Raw genomic sequence first — 12625 nt, forward strand, 5'->3', positions numbered from 1 at the left:
CATCCACCTAAAACTTTGTCAGGAAAGGGACAACCAAGAAAGGAGAGAGAAAGGCTTCAATTTGACCCGATTCCTATGTCCTACAATGAATTATTTCAGATATTATATGATAAACATGTGATGTCATCTTACCATGCATCATCGATGCAGCCTCCCTACCATAAATAGTATGACGGTAATGCCCAATGTGAATATCATGCAAGAGTTCCAGGGTATTCAATAGATAATTATATTAGCTTTAAGAAGATTTTCCAAAGGTTAAGGCAGAAAACGTCATCAACTTTGGTGATAATGAACAACCAAATATGGCTCAGAACCCACGGTCGAACCATGTAGGTGCAGGGGTCAATGCAATTGTCGAGGAAAGAGGAAAGAAGATTATAACCAAAGTGAGTTAGGTGAAGTCACTCATGCATTGGGTATGGAGACAGATGATTAAGGTAGGCTTGTTGGCCTCTAACGTCGACAAGAGTAAGCATGCATGCCAATATCACAACTATGAGGATAATAATATACAAGATTGTTCTGAGTTTCGAGCTTTACTTCAAAGAATGGTGGATGACAAGGGGATGGAATTTTATAAAGAATATACTGAAGAAGAAGCAGATATTTATGCATCTGAGGATTCATCAAGGGAGTTTACAATGCCAACTGTCTTTAAATCATCACGCCAAAAACTCGTGTATCAGAGAGAGTAACTCCTAAGGTGGTAATCACATCGCCCATCTTCTTTCCCTTATAAGGATAGTAAACAAGTCCCTTGGAGATACGAGTGCCAGATGAGTAACGTGGGTGCTTCGGAGATCACCAAAAGAGAAATGGATAAGGTAGGCCATTTCACTAGGAGTGAGAGATGTTATTCTCCCAATCAGACCAAAGAACCTGATAAAAGAGTTATCACCGATAAAGGGAATAAGGTTAAATTGTCGCTAAAGGATTATGAGTCGGTCATTACCGAGCCTGTGACAGAAAATGAGGCTGTGGAGTTTATGAAATTCTTGAAACATAGCGAGTATAACATTGTGGAATAGCTGCACAAGCTACCTGCTCACATCTCGATCCTGAATTTTTTACTAAGCTCTGAGGCACACCTAAACACTTTGTTGAAAGTCTTAAATCAGAATTTCGTGCCGAAGGATGTACCCATGGATAGGATAGATCGACTGGTTGCAAATATTAAAGACGATAATTTTATCTCTTTTTCTGGTGATGAGATCTCGTCCGGGATGGTTGGTAATCACAAAGCTCTGCACATTACCATCAGGTGAAAGGGGCATGTGTTATCTCGAGTTCTAGTTGAAAATGGCTCTACGCTAAAGGTAATGCCATTAGTGACCCTAAAAAGTTACCCGTCGACAATACACACATGAGAAATTGCCAGAGTGTTATTCGAGCATTTGATAGAAAAAAAGAGAGGTGTTGTGGAAGATTAATATTCCTTTGACCATAGGCCCATCTACTAACGAGGTCAATTTCCTTGTCATAGACATCATGCCTACCTATAATTTCCTATTGGGAAGGCCTTGGATCCACCAGGTAGGGGCCATGCCACCTACTCTACATCAGAAACTCAAATTCGTAATTGAGTGAAATTGATATGCATTAATGTTGATGAAGACATTATCACTTTCGTGTCTACTATTACCCCTTATGTTGAAGTGGAGAAAGAAGTTTTTGAATGTTCCTTCAGATCCCTGGAATTTGTTAATGCCACATTCGTGGCTGAGAGGAGAAATATGTCAAAACCTAGGTTGTCCAATTGTATCATAATGGAATTAAAGATGACTCTGGGAATGGGAGCCAAGGCTGGAAAAGGGCTAAGGAGCCGCCTATAGTGATATGTTAATCCAGTTTTTCTACCATAAAAAAGACCGCTTTGGCCTGGGATATTACCCAACCTTGAAAGAGAAATTAAAATTTATTCAGAAGATCCAGGAAAGGAGGAAAGCAATATTAGTCGAGAGGATATTTAGTGAGAGCCTATGACTTTTCCACCGTTGTATGATACCTTCATGTCCGAAGGCCATATGTTTCAGGGAAGCCAGTCAGCTAAGGAACCAATTGTTGAGAATGCCTTGGGGTATTTGAGCATTAATGTGATATTGAATGATGAGGATGAAGAAGGAAGAGCTGTAGGCATATATCCCGAAACGCCAGGCTTCGTGCTAAACAATTGGACTATAGAGGAATTACTTGTAGTTTATAAAACTTTTTCAGAGTAATGCACAAAAACTTTCCCTGTTGTCTAAAACCCGGGGTAATAGGTGATCTTTTGTAAAAGGTTAATCTACTTGTTTTTAATCTTCAATAAAATATGCATTCCTATTAATTCACAAAGTGATAAACATTCTCTCGTGCATTTTTCCATTCTTTATTCTTTATGTATATATTATTTCATTCTATTTTGATATGGGATATATTCTTCTGTATGTGTGTGTATATATATATATGTATCCTATCGTTCATTATTCTTTCAGGACCTCTAGTATCAATAGTATGAATACTGATAACACTCACCTAGAGGTTGATTTCAAGCTACCCATATATCAAGGGAAAATCGAGGGTTATGATAATGATGAGGAATGTGACTTATCTTCTAAACTGCTAAAAATGATCGAAAGGGAAGATAAACAGATTCTGCCTCATGAAGATCCCATTGAAATTTTGAATATGGGATCAGATGAAAATAAGAAAGGAGTAAAGATTGGCACCACCCTATCGGCCGAGGGACGACAGAGTTTGATTGAATTATTTCAAAAGTACAAAGATGTATTCACTTGGTCATATAAGGACATGCCATGTTTAGATACTGAGTTGATGGCACACAAATTATCGATAAAGCCAGAATGTAAACCTTTACAACAAAAGCTTAGAAAGATGAGACCCGAGATATTATTGAAAATTAAAGAAGAAGTAAAGAAGCAATTCGATGATGGATTCCTTAAAGTAGCCAAATATCCTCAGTAGCTGGCAAATATCGTCCTAGTACCAAAGAAGGACGGGAAGATTCGTATGTTTGTTGACTATAGAGATCTTAATAGGGCGAGCCCGAAAGATAATTTTCATTTTCCACATATAGACACCCTTGTGGACAATACTATTGGAAACTCCCTATTTTCATTCATGGATGGGTTCTCTGGTTATAATCAAATAAAGATGCATCCATAAGATATGGAAAAGACTATGTTCGTCACCATGTGGGGTGCGTTTTGCTACAAGGTGATGTCATTTGGGCTAAAGAATGCAGGGGCAACATACCAGAGAGCCATGATAACTTTGTTTCATGACATGATACATAAAGAAATACAAGTTTATATCGATGATATGATTGTTAAGGCTAAGACAGAGGAAGAACACGTAGAAAATTTGAGGAAACTCTTCCAAAGATTAAGAAAATGCCAGCTAAAACTCAATCCAAACAAGTGTACCTTCGGGGTGACGACTGTGAAACTTTTGGGATTTGTAGTGAGAAAAAAGGAATTTAAGTAGATCTAGATAAAGTCAAAGCTATTCAGGATATACCGCCCCCGCAAACACAAAAGGAAGTTCGAGGATTCGTGGGGAGATTAAACTACATTGCTCGGTTTATTTCACAATTAACCAAGAAGTGTGATCTCATTTTTTGCCTTCTCTGTTAAAATAACCTAGGGGTATAGAATGATGATTTCCAAGAAGCTTTTGAAGCAATAAAGCAATATCTCTCAAATGCCCCTAGTCTTGATGCCACCTATCTCAGGCAAACCATTAATTCTTTATTTGTCAATCTTTGATAATTCAATGGGGTGTGTATTAAGGAAGTATGACCAAACCGATAAAAAAGAGAGAGCAATTTACTACCTCAGCAAAATGTTCACTGATTGCGAGGAAAGGTACTCATCGATCAAAAAGTTGTGTTGTGCTTTAGTTTGGACTACTCGAAGGCTTAGGCAGTATATGTTGTATCACACTACTTAGCTGATCTCTAGACTTGACCCTCTAAAATATTTAATGGGTTTACCTGCTTTATCTGAAAGATTGGCTCATTGGAAGATTTTATTTTTTGAGTTTGACATCCAGTATGTGAGCTAAAAAGCAGTTAAAGGGCGTTCTATAGAAGATTTCATTGCAAACAGGGCTTCTAGAGAATATGAACCTCTGAATTTTGATTTCCCAAATGAAGACTTGATGGCTATTTTAGCTGAAGAGGCAGTTACTTCTACTGATGAACATTGAAAGTTGAATTTTGAAGGTGCTTTTAATGCCTTGGCGCATAGGATTGTGGTAATTTTGGTCTAACCTAGTGGAGAGCACTATCCTTTCACTAGTCGGTTCAATTTTGATTGCACAAACAACATGACTGAGTATGAAGCATGTATTTTGGGTATCTAAGCTACCATTGAGCATAAAGTAAAAACACTCAAAGTGTATGTGGATTCAACTATGGTAATTTATCAACTTAGAGGTGAATGGGAAACGAAAGATCCCAAGCTGGTGGAATACCGTAAGTTGGTCCTGGAGCTTATCAAAGAATTTGAAGAAGTGGCATCCCATTACCTCCTCAGAGAAGGAAATTAAATGGTGGATGCTCTAGCCACTTTGGCGGTAACCTTTAAAGTCAATAATCATTCAAATATGATGCCCATTGAGATACAAGCTTATGAGTATCCAACTCACTGCTATAGCATAGAATATAAAGATGATGGCAATCCATGGTATTATGATATCTTGTAATACATCAGATATCAAAGTTATCTCGAGCATGCGACTGAGAATGAAAAAAGAACTATTAGAAGAATGGTTGCAGGGTTTGTGCTTGATGGTGAGATATTGTACAAGAAAAGTCATGATCATATTTTTTTTAGGTGTGTGGATGCCAAATAAGCCAAAATAATCATTGAACAAGTGCATGAGGGAGTATGTGGTACCCATGCTAATGGACACGCAATGGCTAGACAAGTAATGAGATTTAGGTATTATTGGTCAACCATAGAAACCGATTGTATCAATTATGCCATAAAATGTCACAAGTGCCAGATTTATGGAGACAAACTCCATACCCCTCCTCATCCATTGCACGTGATCGATGCTCCATGGCCATTCTCAATGTGGGGGCATGGATGTCATTGGGAAAATTTCACCCAAATCTTCAAATGGTCATCGTTTCATCTTGGTGGCAATAGACTAGTTCACCAAATGGGTATAAGTGTCTTCCTATGCAAATGTCACTCAGTCAACAGTCTGCAAGTTCTTAAAGAAATATATTATTTATCGATATGGGTTACCCGAAAGAATCATCACTGACAATTCCTTGAATTTAAACAATAAGATGATGGAATCAGTATATAAGCAGTTCAAGATAAAACATCATAATTCCACCACTTATCACCCGAAGATGAATGGGTAGTAGAGGCAGCTAATAAGAACACCAAGAAGCTCATAGAGAAAATTATTGAGACTTATAAAGACTGGCATAAGAAGTTACCATTTGATCTGTTTTCCTATCGAACTTCGGTAAGGACATCAACTGGGGAAATTCCATTTTCTTTAGCCTATGAGATGGAAGTTGTGTTACCCATTGAGGTAGAAATTTTGTCACTGAATCTGATTGAGGAGAAAAGATTAAAAGCTATTTGTCATGCGCAAATGTACCAGAAATCTATGATGAGGGAACATAATAAGAAGGTTCACCACGAAAGTTTCAAGAAGGAGATATGATACTTAAAAAGATTCTGCTAATTCAAAAAGACTTCCAAGGTAAATTGATAACAAATTGGGAGGGACCTTATGTTGTGAAGAAGGCCATTTCCGGAGGAGCTTTGATGCTCACCAAGATGGATAGACTAGAGTTACCTAACTCTGTGAATTCTGAAAAAGAAATACTTTGCCTGAAGAAATAAAAAAATAAAAAATGAAAAAAAATAAAAAAAAATAAAAAAAATATAAAAGAGAAAAAATAAAAAAAAATAAAAAAAAGAAAAGAGAATAAATAAAAGAGGGTTCAAGTTGAAAACTCGTAAAGGGCACCAAAGGAGGTCTCAAGTTGAAAACCCGTAAAGTGTGGCTTAAAAATTATTCAAGTTCTGAATTCGTGCATGGAGGAGGTTCTGAATTAGTTTTGAAGACTTGAATAGTGACATCAAATGGTGTTTGGGGTTAGGACTAGAGATTAAAAAGACTTGGATAACCAGAAAAGAAATGAAGAACACATGAGATTCAAATACTGGTTTACAACATCCAACATTCGGGGAATTTTGTAGTACACGGGGAACTTCACACCCTTGCACATTGTCACAATTCTTAAGATCCCTTTAACAGAAGCTACACTCGATTTATTCTACGGCATGCTAGTTCAAAAGCATTAGTACTATTAAAATCTGAGGAGGCCTACTTTATTTTCTTTTGATTTTTCTATTTAAAAGTTTGCCATGTATTTACCAAAAAAACTCTTTACATTTATATAAATAAAAAGAGGTCTTTTTCTTATTAAAACCATGTTGCAAGCATCCTAATTTGAAAATAAAAACATACAGATTAACTTGGGAAACATGAGATCATTGTGTATTAAAGTTTTGGAAAAGTTCAGGTGTTTCGAAGCTGAAAATGGATTTAACATGAGGCTTACATGATTATGGGCTACAGAAAATTAAAACCTTGGGCTACACATAAAACCCAGCAAGCATGGATAATCCAAGATGGGTGTCGTTGATTAAGAAGTTGGTCATGCTTAATGCTTGAGTTCAAGAATAAAGAGAATCAAAGTCATGTTTACCCGAAGAGTGTCTAATCAGAATTGTCATTTGGGACGAGCTGTTGTGATTTTCATGCCCAAAATTTGACTGAATTACAAGGCGGTAGACAAAATAGAGTTCTCAATTAAAAAATACCCTAAAATTGCTTCATTACACACATTTTAGGCATAAATAGGATCATGACATTCATAAAATGCATGATGATGATAAATGCATTTGAGTAATTACAGGTTTTCCTAAAGGAAATGTTGAATATGTCGGCACCAAATATAAAAGTAACTAATTCAAACTCCCCAAGAAGGAAAGGTTCAACTGACACTCAAGTAAATGAAGATTCCCATATTTAGTGGCTGTAAGACAAGCTTCCACGAGAAAAATCAATTTCCAAAGATTATCTTGAGTTCCAAAACTTTCAGGTATAATGTTTTCAAATTCTCAAACATATACTAACAAGGGTTAATGTTTAATTTTCAGATTTGATATTCTTGAAGAAAAGAGAAGCAAATCAAACTCGATTCAATCTTCCCTGAAGAACAGTTGAATGAATCAATGTCTCCAGATCTGATTTTCCCTGAAGAAGCAGTAGAACAGACCCCCTATTTCCAGACTTGATCTTCCCTAAATAGCAGTGGAATTTAGTCTGCCTCGATTCAATCATTCCTGAAGAATAGTGGAATGAATCAAAGACTACAAATCTGATTTTCCCTGAAGAAGCAGCGGAACAAATCCCCTCTTTCTAAATTTGATCTTCATTGAGTAACAATGGAACAAGTCTTCCCTGAAGAATAGTAGAATGAATCAACGTTTCCATATCTGATATACCCTGAAGAAGCGGTGGAGTATATCTCTTTTCAGACTCCATCTTCAAAGATATCACTTGAGATGTTCATTTCTAGTCTCATTTGAGACAATATCATATCGCTAAATAAATATTTTCCCAACCAAAAACTCATTGTCTCTTTATCTTTGCACTATGCTTGTTAACACAAGAATGGGTAAAGAGGGGTAGCTGTCAGCACCTGTTTTCGTCACAATACCATTATTATTATTATTATTATTATTATTATTATTATTATTATATTATTATTATTATTATTATTATATTATATTATTATTATTATTATTATTATTATTATTATTTTATGCAGGCCTATACAATAAAACCCCAAAATCGAGCCCCAAAATTATAATCAGACCAGGGCCCAAGCAAAAACCCTGGCCCAGATGAAACCCTAACTAACCCAGAGCTCATTTTTTCTCCTGGAACTGCACGATCATAGCCATTAGATATAGGAGAGATCCAACGACCCCGATCACCTTAGATTAGGTTTACACCCTAGTCCTGCCACGGTTGTTTCCACTAACCACGTATCAGAAGCCTACTACACTAGTCCCCTATCACTGCCATCTCTGCCAGCCATGCAAGGCATCCTTGCCATGTCAGTTCACCCAAATCAGCAAGCAACCACAGATACTGTAATACCCCAAATAATAGGACAGTGATTAAATTGAAAGGAATTAAAAAATATGGAGAACTAAATTGATTAATTGATAAAGATGAGAATGAGTGGGAATAGTTATCTAGACTAAATTGTGGTGAGGAAAGATTAAAAAGGACATTTATGGGTATTTGGATATAAATGAATTTAAAATTCATTTATTATGGTAGATATATATATTAAAGAAATAAGGAGAGGATGAAAAAAAAGGTCAAACACTATCTTCTTCTTCCTCTTTTACTTGAAAAAGCCTTCAACCCTAGCTAAAGGTAAGATTTTTAATTTGATGGTTTGTTCTTTTATGTTAAGTTGGTTATTTAAGATTTTAGTTGGATAGAAGTGTAAGGAAGGGTTAAATGAGATCAAAATCAATAAATGGTGGAAATAATAGAGGTTTTAAAAAATGGGTTTTTGAGGGATATGTTAAAATATGAGTGTTTATGGATGTTTACTGGTAAATTTGACTTGTCAAATAGATATATAAGATATTAGAAGCATTAGATTAGATCGATAAAACATTAGGAAATATGTTTTGACTTTTAGAATTTATTGTCCTTGGAAGATTTTAGATGTTTTAATAGATTAATTGAAGGAATGCTAGTATAGATAGTTAAGGAATAGTTTAATAGAATTAAATGGGGTAAACATAAAGAAATTTGACCCTATTTGGGTGATTTTCGAGCTAAAAACTAGAATATCTGGGTGAGTGTATCGGTACTGCTAAGAACAGTACTGATACATTAGGCAAAAATTAGGCTAAATTATATGAGAGGTATCGATACTGATTCAATCAGTATTGGTACCCAAGCAATGTAGTATCGATACCATGGTAAGGGTATCGATACCAGTAAACATCGAATCTAATTTATGTATCGATACCTAAGGGGGGTATCGGTACCATAACATAGTGGTATCGATACCAGACTACATTGAAGCTAATTTTAGTATTGATACTAAAAGGGGGTATCAATACCATAATAGGGTAGTATCGTTAACATAGTATGGGTATCGATACTAAAGGGTCAGAAATTTTAAGTTGGGGCTGATATTATTGTAGAAAGTTAATAATAAATATTTGATTAATATTAAGTTATAATTGTTAGGAAACACACTTACAATTGATATTATGCATGTATTTAATGAATGTGGGTTAGATCGAAATCAAGCTCCCGAGGCAAGTAAGGTGAAAGGAAAGGGTAAAGTTCCAGAGTAATCATCCTTACTTTTGGACATTTAGTGAGGAATGCCAGGTGAGTACATTTTATGGCATGAAATCTAGATGAAAATGATTAGTAATTATTTAATATGAATTGTTTAATTATTAATGTATATTTTACTGTAATTACTATGTTTTATTGAATATATGGAAATGATATTGTATATGAGTTAGAGTAAAAATTGCTCTAAAAGAATATGAAAATATTAATTAATATGGGTGCATTATTAGCATGAAAGGATGATATAGTTGAAATGTATATGGGTACATTATCAACAGAAAATCATATTTTAGTTGAAATGTATATGGGTACATTATCAACAGAAAAGTATGCTAGAGTTGAAATGCATATGGGTGCATTATCAACATAAAAGTGTGCTAGAGTTGAAATGCATATGGGTGCATTATCAAAAGAATAACATGCTTGAGTTGAAATGTATATGGGTACATTATCAAAAGAAATGTCTACTATGCTTGAAATGTATATGGGTACATTATCAATAAAAAAATATACTATAGTTGAAATTCATATGGGTGCATTATCAATAGAAAGATGTTATGGTTTAAATTTCATAATTGTATAAACTGAAATGGAGGTTACAAATGAAAAGACAGGAATCATGACAATTGATTATAACAAATGGGGAATATAGTATGTTTGGATACACAAAGGTTATTCATTATATTATGACTCACTAAGATATACTTAACGTGTGTATTTTCATGCGTAGGCAGCAGCAGAATTAATCAAGTAAGGAGTGAAGCCGTAACAGCAAATATCATTCACCAAAGTTAACTTACCAGTAACAATAGGACGGTAGTAATCCTTTTGTAAACTTGTTGGCATATAATTAAATTTAACATAACATTTTGTAATGTGTTTTAATGAATACTTATTTATTATGTTTATTTATGTGCAAAATTAGGTTGCAACAAAATTTTAAAGACTTTACAAAAATTAGTAAAATGTTTTTAAAGTAATGTGACACTTGTATACATATACAGAAATATATATATGTGTATGAGTGTTATATTTATTGGTATTAGAGCTACAAGTTTAGCCGATTATCTGCCAAATCTAGTTCTATTTTAAAATATAAAAAGAATTACATACCAATAAAGTTGTAAATGTTACTGAGATGGTGTCATTAGAAGGTGATTGATAACACTCCTTACTAATGGTATTATTATTATTATTAATGTTTTATTAGATGCCAGAATCATCAAACTCGGGAAGAGAGGAAAAACAAGAAATGTAAGAGGGAACGATGAGTGAAAGTTATGAAGATAATAGTGCACAACCTCTTCCGTCTGAAAAAGCAAGTGCACTTGCACCTCAAGGGATTCCAGCACCTGATTTTGGACCTTTCATGCAAGCTCTTGATGCTATAATGACTCAATTTCAACCTCCCCCTGCTCCTCCAGTACCTCGAATATTGATTCCAAATGAGTTAAAGAGTTTAGGATCTTCAGAGTTCAGAGGAGATGAGGGTGACGGTCAGATGGAGGTTGATATATGGTTAAATAATGTGATGATAATGCTTGAAAGCCTACAATGTTCAGATCATGAGAAATTGGGAGGAGTTGTATCTTTTTTAAGAGGATCAGCTCGAGTATGATGGTCCAATACTACGATGTATGCACCATCGAAGCAAGTTACATGGTAATTTTTCCAATAAGAATTTAAAAACAAGTATGTGGGTGAGCAGTTCAAACGAGCAATGTTGATAAAGTTCCTTTATTTAAAGCAAGGTGACCAAGTTGTCCATGAATTTGAGGCTGAATACAACAAGTTGAGTAGTTTTTCCACTGAAATTGTGCCAAATAATAAGGCCATGCGTGATTGGTTCATAGAGGGTTTGAGGCTGAAGCTGAAAGAGATGATGATGGCCTTGAACTTGTTGAGCCTACAAGAAGTTATAAACAGAGCCAAAGCTATTGAAAGAGCTTAGGAGGAAAGATTAGCAGTGGAGCAGAGTGTTCAAGTGGGGAAAAGAGTGGGAATGCCTTCCAGTCCCCCATTATGCTAAAGGAAGAAAAGGCTCGAGTTCTAGATTCTCTGAGAGAGATAGCTTTACAGCAGCATCACAGAAGAGTAGACAATCCAGTCTTTTGCTGTTTGCTTGGGTATAGTTTATGGGGAAAGGAATCCATGTCAAACCTATGGAAAATTGCACCGAGGAGTTTGTAGATTTGTTAATGGAGCTTGCTTTTTATGTGGTGATATATGTCACTTTTCTCGGAATTGCCCTAAGAAATATGGTGATAATTCAGCATAGTTTGAAAGATCAGTAGCAGCCTCAAATATAAACAGATGAAGGGGTAGGTCCAGGGGACAAACAGAATCAATGCCGAGACAAGAGACTCAATGAGTTGCTAGAATTTACAACCTTAAGACCATTGAGGATCGAGATGACCCTAAGATCATAACAAGTATTTTTTTATCTTTACGATGAACCTGTATTTGTTTTAGTTGACCCTGGTTCTACACATTCATACATTAGTACAAAGTTGGTTACAACTAGAGGAATTCCTTTAAAACCAATAGTGAGTGAGATGATAGTGATAAATCCTATGGGTCACATTGCGAGAGTATCTAGAGTATGTAGAAATTGCCCTATAAAGATCCATGAGTTTGTGTTTTTGGCCAATTTAAGGGAATTGCCCTTCAATGAATTTGAAATTATTCTAGGCATGGATTGGTTGTCTTCACATTATGGATTGGTTGTCTTCACATTATGGATGGGTTGATTGTCATAAGAAATGATTGTTTTTAAAGAATGTCGAAGGTTCAAAAATTGTAGTAATCGGCGAAAGATCGAAATCACCCTCGAATGTGATATCGGCTATAACTGCGAAGAAGATGATGTCGAAAGGGTGTATAGATTTTCTTGCCAATGTGATAAATACTCGAGTTCCATAAGCGAAAATAAATTATATTCCCTCCGTTCAAGAATTTTCAGATGTTTTTTATGAGGAATTACCGGAACTGCCTACAGATCGGGAGGTAGAATTCAGGATTAAGATTTATCCGGGTACTAAGTCGGTGTCTATGGCTCCATATAGAATAGCTCCGACTGAACTGTGAGAATTGAAAGCCCAACTGTAATAATTACTCGATAAGAAGTTTGAAAGACCTAGTGTTGTTCCTTGGGGAGCACCTGTTTTATTTGTGAAAAAGA

This window comes from Hibiscus syriacus, unplaced genomic scaffold (assembly GCF_006381635.1).
Source record: "Hibiscus syriacus cultivar Baekdansim isolate YM2019G1 unplaced genomic scaffold, ASM638163v2 tig00110987_pilon, whole genome shotgun sequence".
NCBI classification, from domain to species: Eukaryota; Viridiplantae; Streptophyta; class Magnoliopsida; order Malvales; family Malvaceae; genus Hibiscus; species Hibiscus syriacus.